We start from the raw sequence: 12,235 nt of genomic DNA on the forward strand, positions 1-12,235 counted from the left end.
CACCTCTGGTTGACTACATTACCACCCTAGTTCGAACTAGGGTGGTAGTGTAGACATACCCTTACAGACAAAAAAAAAAAAAGACAAATAGTCTATAGAGTGCTACCAGACTTTTTTTTTTTTTTTTTTTTAAGGCTGAAATATGTTCACTACATCATTTGCGCCCACTCGTTCAGCATCCCTCCATCTGCCACCCTGGCCGCTGGCATACCCCTTATACCAGACATGTTATGAAAGTTTATGGGTGTCTTTCCCAGTGCATGCACTAGGGCAGACCCTATGGTTTGACTGCCCATTATGCTGGATAAATGGGTCAGAGCAGCATAAAGGGACCAGATGGTGAGAATCTTGCCCATTATGTATATAAAGTTCAGAGAGTGTAACAGAACATGAACCTGTACCTATTGTAAATAAGCTTTTAAGCTAAACATACTGAAAGGTCTGAAAATGTACAGTGTTTAAAAGCCAAGGCACTGATACTTATTTTATTTTCTGTTCCATTAGAGCGCATTCATGTAATGGGTTTTACAAATAAAAACTACAGAGTTTGTAGTTAAAAACAAACAACCATACACACCTCAGCCCACAGAGATATTCAAAGGTTCTGGGTTTAAAGAACCAGCCAGCTAGTGATGTTGCAGAATACAAGGCTGCAAAGTGGCAGAAATGGAAAACAGATTTGAAACTTGTGATGTACACTCTAATGGGAAGTGAGTAGATAGTGTTTAACCCTGGGCTATAGGTCAAGTTGCACTGTTGTCAGAGCATGCCCCCCATTGACAGCTCTGACGTCTGCTTCAGTGTGACACTGCCTTCCTTCCTGCTCGTTGACGGCAATATAGGTATAGAGAAAACAAGGTTTAGAAACCCCCTTGGTTTTCATAGTGTTTAACCCTGGGCTATAGGTCAAGTTGCACTGTTGTCAGAGCATGCCCCCCATTGACAGCTCTGATGTCTGCTTCAGTGTGACACTGCCTTCCTTCCTGCTCGTTGACGGCAATATAGGTATAGAGAAAACAAGGTTTAGAAACCCCCTTGGTTTTCATAGGTAGTTTGGAAATAATTTCCAAATAGGGCTTTTGGAAACTGAAACAAATCGGGTATGAAATTCACACTCAGAATGACTTAAGTGTGACAAAACATCCTCTCAGTAAAGCAACAGTACTGCAGAAAAATACTCACTAATGGTCTGGCCTTTTAGCCTAAGGTGAGAGGAAATCCTGAAGTGGTAGGAAAGTACGTCATGGAATTGGCAGTCTCTGCAAGATCTGAGAATTGGGGGATTTCTGCTGTTGTGGTGACAGCCTATTAATTCTGGGGACAAACTCTGGTGAGCAGGGGGTGACTTAACAGGGCAAAACAGGAATACTTAAAGAGGTTCTTGTAACTGAATTATGGTTGGAAAGCTACATTTGACGAACACCTGAGCCATGCCTTATGACATAGTGTGACTCAAAGGCCTTGCCTATACCAGACACTAATATCACTGTACTAGTTTTGGAAGGGTGGTGAATCTCTGCGTAGACAGCTTTGGCATCCATTTTCCACACCTTGTTGATGAGGCTTTCCTAGAATGGGGTTATTGATATGGTGCTGAAAACAACTGCCATGGCCAAAGCTATCATACTTCAGTTCCCAAAATTGCTATCTACGGTATAAAAATGCCTTATGGTAGATATCTGAAAAGTTTCCCTTCTGCCTGGAGTGAAGTGTAAGACTTAACAGGACAGATACATTTGCATCAAAATTGCCATTCAAAAGTCTTTAAAGAAAAAAGTAAACCTAATTGCCATGTTGGTCTAGAATAAAATATGAATTGAACCCACAGAAGCACGAGTCTATAAAAATTCAGTTTTCCTAAACATTTGTTTGATTCTTCATAAAGAAAAAGGGCTTGGTTGATGGAAGGTGGGAGCTGACTGGTTATTTGGACATGTCTTTTCCAGTTATAACACATCCAATGAGGCTTCCATGTGAAAGTTTATTTTAGACAAGGACGCAAAAGAAGAGGAGAAACATACTTCAAAGAGGAGAGTGCAAGTTTTATGAGACTGCTGAAGTGATGTTATTTAGGATTACAAAAGGGGAGTCTTCAGATTTTTCCCCTCCCCCCATTACAATTATTTGAATACCTACATATTGATAATTGCGATGGCAGCCTTGCCGCCCATATTAATTTACATGCCTATGGATCTGTGCAACATGCCACATTTTAAGTTAGTCCCTTGGAGGAACCCCCCCTGTCTATCAGACCCTGAAGGGTAGGCCATGTGGCCTCAGTGACTAACACTGAGCATCTGGACACCAGTACTCACGTTTCATATACAGTGCTGTCCAGGGGGTCCTGCTGAGCTGATCTCATCAGAAACTTTCGCCATCTTCAGGGGCCAGCGCACCTCACTAAGGCAGCCTTTTCAAGACAGACCAGGATTTTTTAGTAGTCGTTTGGAACATTGCCAGGCAATCCTTACCTTAGTAGAGAGAAAAAGGATAAGGCTAAGATAGCGTTCCACCCAGCCATGGAATCCCTTTCTGATTCTCCCTGTCAGTCCCAAGCCAGAGCTGCTAATTCTCTGCCAGCACCAATTCTTATCCCTGTACTGACACCATTTGGTCCCTCGTTTTTGAGAAATCATCTTCCTCTTGGTTGCTGCTACCTACATGTAAACATCCTAGCAATTGAGGTGTCAGTTTGTCAGCTTTTTAGGACATGTCTACACTGGGGAGTAGGGTTGCCAGATGGTTTCAACAAAAATACTGGACACACTTGACATTACATCACAATCTACATTACATCTTATTTAGAAAACACCAGACATTTTCTCATTTATATTTTCTCAATTTGTTTCCCAACCAGAAAGCTCAAATACTGAACTGGTTCAAAACCGGACACCTGGCAACCCTACGGGGGACTTATTTAAAAATAAGGTGAGTGTCCACACTACCAAGCCTGTTATTTCAAAATAATTCCTGCTTGTGAAGAGCAGTAAGTTTATCTTGAAATAGTTATTTCAAAATAACTTATTTTGAAATAACCTGGTAGTGTAGACATAGAATGAATAGGTCATGAAGGCTATCCCAGACAACATGACAATACTTGTTCTCCCCCAATAACAGTTTTAACCCTTTTGCAGCCGTTGGTAGTGCATCCAATTACAAGGGCCATGAAGTAATCAAAAAAGTTACAGCAGATTCTCACTTTATCACAACTTGTAAAACTTGAGGAGGAAATAGTAACCCCATTTTTCTTTTGAAAAATGGAGACACATCAAGTGAGTTACCCAAAGTGATGAGTTCCAGATCTCCTATGGATTCCTAGAAACAGAACCTAGATGATGTGAGTCGAAGTCTAGTGCATTACTCAAATCCATATTTTTTCTTCCCTATCACTATTGGAGTGCCATGGAATTGAATTCCTATAATCTAATATTTGTGTAGTATGTTAGTTTTATCAACTCTGACTAAGTAGAGCACTGTGAAAGGCTTCTCTTAAAATGATAGGCCCAAAGTCAGGCATGCAGGGTGACTCTCCCTTGCACAATAGGATAATTGTGATAAAAGAGCAGTGATGCACATAAATATCTGTTGACTTTAACTAAGAAATCAAGCTTTTTACATAAAGGAATTCTCAGACTCAGTAATGGATTGTGTAACCAGGCTACTTCACACAAACTGCAGAGGATAGTGGTCTACCTTCAGAGTTATAAGTGCAGAAGCACAAATGGACATTTGTATCTCACAATATTGAAGCATCATGCCAGCTACACTACAGTCAGCTACAATGGGGATTAAAAAATGAAATCTACTGAAGAGTCAGATAGCGGATTCACCTGGAGTTGTAGATAGTCTTTAAAGTGCTACCTTACTATTCGTTGTTTTTTAAGAAAGTCCTATGCCACTTCAGTGACAAAGACAAACAAAACATGTAGATGGTATCATGAGCTTTCGTGGGCATGTTCAGGATACCATGTACTGTGCATGTTTTGTTAGTCTTTAAAGTGCTACCATACTATTTGTTTTTTAAGTTTATCCTGTACAGACTAACTCAGCTACCCCTCTGAAACTTTTGAAAGATGTTCTTGATAACCATGGGAAGAGGATCCAGAATTCAGTGCATGGAGGGCCTGGACAGGACAAAGTCAGAACTCATAAATGGTGCTAAATGCTAGACATCTAAATCCATAGGCATCTGGAAAAAAAAAATCAGGATACTATATACATTTGTTAGTCCGTAAAGTGCCACAGTACTACTTGTTCCATTTCTTTGGTAAGGGTTTTGGTGCCTAATTTTGGTTACTCAGAAAAGATAAACTGGGGAATGAGCGACCTGCCTGAAGTTAAGACAGAATCAAAGTCACCAAGTTCTGTGCTTTAGCCACATGATTGTTCATTATAAGTAGGATACATAAAAAAACTATACTACTGTAAGTGGATTTCTAATATGACTCAGTGTCCTTGCCACACAATCTGCTTGGAAACAAGCTACCTATTGCCCCCTAGCAGATTTTACAAACACTGCAAGCAGGCTCCAAGAAACTTTAAAAAGCTGTTGGTATTCAGGGGCTGAAGGGGTAGGGGTATAGATTAACAGACTAGTTCACGGAGAACCCACTTTTTAAACTAGATCCTCCAAGTGACAGTGTCCAGTGTTACTTTTAGGTCATCAGACTGGTGCAACAGGTTTATTTTTTAAAATTCTACCCATGCAGAACTCCACAGTTGTAGAATTGAATTTTGTTTGATAATGCTAAGAAAACAACTATAGCAACAGCCCCATAGACTGAGTCATGTTATAACTGTACAACTGGGACTGCTTTGCACTTTGGCACAGGTAAAATACTTGAAAATATAACGGATATTTACTCATCTTGGGGAGAGTTATGGGAGTTGTTAATTGACTAAGTTGCTCTAGGACATTCATTGTTTTTTAAGTTTCATCTATCACTGATGTAACATCAAGAGATTCAAGTAAAATACTTTTTCTTAATCTGATCTTCCACTTGACTGATTCAACAATACACACACCATGGAGAATTACTACTTGGCTGTGTCTAGACTGCATCCCTTTTCCGTAAAAGAGATGCAAATTAGACACATCACAATTGCAAATGAAGCGGGGATTTAAATCCTCTCCCCCCGTTTCATTTGCATAAACATGGCTGCCGCTTTTTTCCAGCTCCGAGCTTTGCTGGAAGAGAGCACCAGTCTAGACGTGGATCTTTTGGAAAATAAAGCCTTTTCCAAAAGATCCCTTATTCCTTATTTTAAAAGGCTTTATTTTCCGAAAGATCCGCGTCTAGACTGGCACTTTTTTCCAGCAAAGCTCCGAGCCAGAAAAAAGTGGCAGCCATGTTTATGCAAATGAAGCGGGGGAGAGGATTTTAAATCCCCGCTTCATTTGCAATTGCGATGTGTCTAATTTGCATTTCTTTTACGGAAAAGGGATGCAGTCTAGACACAGCCCTTCTGTTATTTGTATTACAGTAATTAGTAGTGATTCCAACCATAGCAAGAAGGCCATTGGCTTTGGGACCGTATAGACATAAAGGGTATGTCTAGACGATATGGGTCCGTCGACAGAGCTATGTAAGCTAGTTTACCCAGCATGGGCAAAGAAGCGGGGATTTAAATAATCCCTGCTTCATTAAAATAAACATGGCCGCCACGCTGTGCCAACGATCAGCTGATCTGGCACAGCGCAGCATGCTAGACGCGGATCTGTCGGCTGGGGAAGCCTTTGCCGACTGATCCTGTAAACCTCGTTTCACGAGGCATAAGGGATCGGTCGGCAAAGGCTTCCCCAGCCGACAGATCCGCATCTAGACTGCCGTGCTGTGCCGGACCAGCTGATCGTCAGCACAGTGTGGCGGATATGTTTATTTTAATGAAGCCGGGATTATTTAAATCCCCGCTTCTTTACCCATGCTGGGTAAACTAGTTTACATGGTTCTGTCGACGGACCCATGTAGTCTAGACATACACAAAGAGGAAGATAGTCACTGCCCCATGGAGTTTACAATTTATACAGGGACAAAACATGACCTATCCAGTGAGCCACAAGATAGCTACAGAACAGGGAATAAGACCTAGACCCTCTCACTTCCAATACTTCATCCACTAGACTACACTGCCTATTATTATTGACCATTACAATACTAAACAAACTAACAAAAGGAAGGCTAGCTAGATTAAGTATGGGAGGGTTTTTCCCCCCAGTTAGTAAATAGCAAATAGTATGTTGGGAAACAAAACAAAGCTAACAGTTAAAAAAAAAGTCTCATTTCAAGTATTAGGTATATTTTTGTTTAAGAGTTTTGGGATGTATTTTTGGCAGGCTATGTTAGCCCAGTATGAGAATTCTCTAATGCACTTGCATGTAATAAAAAAGGGTAAAACAGTCTGCAAAACTGTCAATTTTGCATTTAACCTCGCTTGTACCAGTGATTGCCACAGAAATTAATTTACAACACTAGGTGTCGCTAAAGCAAAGAGAAGAGTTTGCAATAACAACACAGTCTTAATTATATACCATAATGAAGGCCAGTGTTTCCTAGAATGATTAGTGAGAAAATACTCAGGTCTGCATGACAACTCATAATGGATTCTCTACTCTCTCTCTATACCTATGCAGATCCACATGTCAGGAAGGCAGAATATTAGAATTTTTTAAAATACACCCCCAAATACCAGTCATGCTCTGGCTACTTATCCCCTAACTTAAAAATATCATAGTATGAACATTATGTCCATGCTTTTCAGCTCAAAGGCAAATCACAGGGCAATTTCAAACAGAGTGCAGAAATACAAAGGGTTTACTGAGAGAGTTCCCCACCTCCTTGATCAGAATTACCCACAACATTCTCATTAGGCCACTTCCAGACAGCATGCACCCCCAGGCCTACCTTCTTCCAGAAAGGCTCTGGTCTCTCACACCATTCTTCAGGGAGATAAAAATAGAGGACTTGCACTTGGCCCCCTGCACAACTGTCCTTTTCTCTTTTTAACCAGCCTGTAATCACCTGACATTTGAGTACAGGTGTAAGAGGGCAGGGCTGAGTAGGCCCATTGCAGCTCATTAGTCTTTGCAGGCCCAAACAAAGGACTGCCCACGAATATACCTCTCTCAGCCTAAGCTCTCAAGAGCCTTTGTGGCCTGCCCAGCTGGTTGGCAGTAAATTTGGACTCTGGCAAAGGAACTATTAGGTGCAAGTTCCAAAACACCTCTCAGAGAACATCCTGCCAGTAGCCCCTGCTTATGTGTACTGAGGGAGCTCTAGGTGAGCTACTTCTGCTGCTCTCAGCCATGGCACTACATCATAGGCAGAGAGAGAGAGAATGTCTCATGTAACTGAGTTTCCAGCCATTTCAGGCTCTACAAGTTAAAACTGTAGGAATGTTATCATGAGCAGAGCAGTGGCAAGACAAACCCTTTTTTATGAACAGAACTATGTCCAGTAATAGGGAGATCACTTATCTGGTTTTGAACTGGACACTCCTCTGTTTGGGCAGCTCCCTCTTGTCAGTACCGAGACAAAACCAGACAACTCTCTCACTCTTGACCACATCCCCAGAATCGGGGGATGTTAAATATCGGTTAATTGAGTAGTCGAGTAATCTCATGAATTCTTATCGGTTAGTTGACTGTTCTATAGTCCCTGGGGGCAGGGCCGGCAGCTAGCGCGCCTCACTCCCAAGGAGGCCCCTGTCTCTCCGTGCTGCTGCCTTTGTATCAGAGGCAGCAGCGTGATGTGCAAGGCAGGAGCTGGTCTGCAAGGGGAGCCAGTTTAAAAAACAGCTCCCCTCGTAGACCGGCTGCTTGTCATCCTGTGCTGTTGCCTCTGATAAAGAGGCAGCAATTCAGGGTGGCAGGAGCCCTTGTCTCGGAGGGAGAGGGGGTTGGAGCTCCTGGACCCAGCACAAGAAAGAACTGAGCTGGGATGTCTGCCTCCTAATACACTTTAAATGCAGAGCCTCAGCAGGGGTAGGTCCCAGACCTGTCGCAAGCCAGAGTGCTGGCCAGCCTGCTAAAAAATTTACTGGCGGGGGGCAGGAGGGTGAAGAAATGCATGTAGTCTATAGCATTAACCGATAAGCTTTTACTTATCGGTTAATCAGTTAACTGACTATGATATTACATCCCTACCCCAGGTGCTCCTTTACTGGAAGATATGACAGCTCTATGCAACTGCAGATTTTCTTATGACAAGGGGCTCTCCAGTTGTCCTAACAGGGGCAGCTTTGTAGTGTCATGTCTGAGCGTGGGCTGAGTCTCAGCACAGGAGTGAATTTCATCCTTTCGAAGCAAGAAAGTCACATGGATTCCCTCGTCTCCCAACATCCCAGTCACAATTCTTGCTGTGATCATCCCTATGGCAACAATAGCACAGTATTTCTGTATTTATAACAGTCTCCAATTTGATAAGAGACTACTCCAATTCAATGCATTTTTGTGATATCAGACATAAGCAAATGAACAATTATGTGCAAATCTCAGATACTGCTTTTTCAAACAAATTATACATTTATTAGTACTCAGATCAATGGTGAAGATAGATCAGTCAAAAAGCAACCACTGTGCAAAATTCAGCACATGCCTTGACTTCTGTGAATTTTGTGAAGTGACTAAATAGCAGAAGTTCAGCTCCCAGAAGCATTGTTCCTTTATGTTATGACATATGCACAGGTGTCCAGATCAAATGTCCAATAATCAGACATGACATTGTCATAATGCTTGTACATGTGAATTAACAAGTACATTTTTATAACTTAAAAAAAAATGAACAGCACAAATGCAGACAGACAAATTATGGTTACAGATTTTAAATTAAAGATTCTATGGTATTACAGTGAGCCCTCGCTACTTCGCGGTTCGACCATCGCGGATTCACGACTTCGCGGACTTTTTTCATTACATTATGTATATACGTGAATCCGCGATAGTCGAACCGCGAAGTAGCGAGGGCTCGCTGTATACATGTTAAATATACATGTCCCTACTTCGCGGATTTTCAACTATCGCGGTCGGGTTTGGAACCTATCTACCGCGATAAACGAGGGTTCACTGTAGTAGTACCTAACATACGTTAATAAATATTCTTCTTCGAGTGATGTGCCTGTGGGTACTCCACCTTAGGTGCTGGGCTTGCCCTGGCGCCGCAGAATGGAGACTTTTCCCTAGCAGTATTCGACCGGACCGCGCATGCGCAGCGGTGTCTCGTGGCATTCACGCTCTTTTGTGTGGTAGCGTGGTCCAGCCCCTGCCAGTTCCTCTCAACCACCTCAGGCTGCAGATGGAGTGAATTGGTTCTCCTCAACTTCCCTCCTTAATCGCTCAATCATGAGATTGTTTTGTTAATAGATATTGTTCTTCAGTTCACTTCTTTCCCGCATTCTTCCTCGTTAAAATTTAAAAAAAAAATAACAACCAAGTTTTTTCTCCCATTTTTATGCCCTTCCTCCAGTTTTCATAGTTATCGTTGTAAATAGTTATATACATACTTAGTTGGACTCTGTTCGTATTTCAAAACTTAAAAAAAAACCCTTAAAACTTAAGGATAGAAAATGCCGTCCTCCCCTGGTTTTAAAAAGTGCAACACTTGCCACAAGGCAATGCCCACCTCTGACGGTCATTCCTCCTGCATCTGCTGCCTTGGAGAAACCCATGTCCCTCAAGAGTGCCCACACTGCACAAAACTGACCGCAAGGGCCAGATGGGACAGAGAAATGAGGCTCTGGAGGATCTTGTTTGATGAAGCTCTTCAGCTGGAGACCTCTGACAGCGTGGCTTCCTCAAACCAGCCTCCAATGTGTAGGGCCTCATCCCCTATGACAGCACAGCCCTAAGGCATCACCCACTAGGTCTCTACCTGCCATGTCACAGAGCAGAGTCAGTTCAGGAGATAAGCTCAGTACCTCTGGCATAGCAAAACCGCACTCAAAAACTCCCACTGCGCCAAAACCAAAAAGACCGGAGGAAGTGACTCTGATGACAGAACTGAGGTCTACCTCAGCACCATCCACTAGCAAACCCCCGGCACCAAAGGTCTCCTCCATGCCGAGATCATCATCGGCACTGGCAGTGCCGACTTCACCACTGGCGCCCACTACAGGTTCAGTGCAGGCTTCAGCACCGAGCTCCGCTTTGCAAGCTCCAATGCCACCGACCCTGAATACTAAAGGCACCGACCCAAGGGACCCGGCACTGAGTCCCCCTTGGCACCGAAGCCGTTCTCGCTCGCAGTCGCTAATGTTTTAACTGGCACCGTTGCCTTCCCCATCGGCACCGCGGTCCCTGAGACCTCTCAGTGCAGGCTGGCGCTGATCCCCGCATTCTCCACATGAGAGGCTGCCTTCTCCATTCTTAGCAGCTCACAGGGGCCATCACCACCATCACAGTCGCTTCTCTGTTTCTTCAACATCTTCTAGAGCCTCATACGCTTGTTCCCGTTCTCCGCGCTCAACTCGCTCAATGCATTGGGAACTCGCTTGCCACACTTACTCTGACAGGCGATCACCACTTGATAGGCTCTACTACCATGACGACCACTACCATCGCTACTCACCTGACAGGCATTCATACCACTACAGGTCCAGGTCTCATGGAAGATCATACTGTGACTGCACGTCCTCTAGACACTCTCCAAACTCCAGTCTCTCCCATCCCAATGGAGCAGCATGCATCTCTGCAACACCAACCATTGGAGCCAGATGACACGCAGCTTTCTACTATGGCGAAGCAACCACCTGAAGTCTCCCCCATGGACTGTTCTTCTCTTCTACGAATGAAGCCATCATTCAGGAGGATATCTCTCCGTCTGATGACCTCCAACAATTCCAGGAGCTCTTCAAGAGGGTAGCGGTAAGCCAGGAGATACAGCTGGATGAGATAAAGGAGAAGAAACACCGTCTCCTCAAGAATCTCCAGCCTCAACATAGATCAAGAATAGCCATACCCCTTGACGAGGCCATACTTGAGGTCGCTGAAGAGATCTGGCAACCCCCAGCTTTCGTATCACCTACCAGCAAGAAAGCTGAAAAGAAATATTTTGTGCCCCCTAAAGGAATGGAGTTCCTCTTTACCCATCCCCAATCCAACTCTTTAGTGGTGGATGCAGCCCAGCAGAGGTCAAAACCACTTCAATATAAACATGCTGCTTGCTGCTGCTAAGGACGTAAAAAAACTCGACTTAATGGGCAGGAAGTCGACCCATTTGTAAACACGACCTATACAGGTCAGTGATCCCTCCACAATCTGTCCACCAGTTGCTCGACTGGTGGACAACCCGCACGAATCTTCTTGGCGGCATGCCCTTCCACCAACAGCAACCCTTGCATCACATCACCACCGATGCCTCCCTTCTGGGGTGGGGGGGTGCAGATGGACACCATTTCCACCCAGGGCCAGTGGTCACCCTCCAAGACACTTCTAGAACTCCAGGCAATCTTCAATGCTTGCAGATACTTACACAGCCACATCTGCAATACGATGGTGAGAATCTTCACAGACAATGTCACAGCAATGTATTGTGTGAACCATCAAGGCGGAGCCCACTCCCTCTGTGTGGAGGCAATCCATTTTTGGAACTGGTGCATTTGCCATGGCATCACAGCTATGGCATCTTACTTACCTGGTGCCACAAACGTTGCCGCAGACTTCCTCAGCAGGCACTTCACTCTGGATCACAAGTGGGAGTTGCACAATGGAGTCCTCCACATTCTCTTCCAATGCCGGGGCGCCACCCTAATAGATTTTTTTTGCCACGTGTCACAACAAGAAATGCCAAAACTACTGCTCCAGAGCCGGACTTGGCCCCAGCTCTCAAGGTGATGCATTCCTCCTCACCTGGAATGGTCCTCTCCTGTATTCCTTTCCACCCACAGTTCTCATTCCCAAGTTCTGCAGAAGGTCAAAATGGACAGTGCCATGGTCATATTGATAGCACCAGCATGGGCGCGTCAACACTGATTCCCCTTCCTTCAAAGCATGTCACCATGCAGACTGTATCCACTTCCAGTCCTCCTGAACCTTCTCACCCAGAATCAAGGGTCATTATGACACCCCCAAATACATACCTTACAGCTCACCGCATGGCTCCTAGTTGGCTGAATCCTTCTGAATCCCATTGCTCTACACAGGTTACAGATGTATTAATCCACAGTAGAAGACAAATGACCAGAACCACTTACCTTTCAAAATGGCGTAAATTTGTCTCCTGGTGTGCCACGCAACAGCTGC

The 12,235-nt window shown here is 44.0% G+C and overlaps 1 long non-coding RNA gene across 1 annotated transcript in view; it reads right to left on the reverse strand.

Annotated features, from left to right (window-relative positions):
- Positions 1-7,055, reverse strand: part of LOC142829839 (uncharacterized) — a 28,928-nt gene extending 21,873 nt beyond the window's left edge. The window contains exons 1-2 of the long non-coding RNA XR_012904678.2: positions 6,903-7,055; positions 2,316-2,471 (exon numbers count right to left, since the gene is read on the reverse strand). This is a non-coding gene — a long non-coding RNA (uncharacterized LOC142829839). The remainder of the gene's footprint in view (positions 1-2,315; positions 2,472-6,902) is intronic.
- Between the last annotated feature and the right edge of the window lie 5,180 nt (positions 7,056-12,235).

Source organism: Pelodiscus sinensis, chromosome 6 (assembly GCF_052426305.1).
Source record: "Pelodiscus sinensis isolate ZL-2025 chromosome 6, ASM5242630v1, whole genome shotgun sequence".
In the NCBI taxonomy this organism is placed as follows: Eukaryota; Metazoa; Chordata; order Testudines; family Trionychidae; genus Pelodiscus; species Pelodiscus sinensis.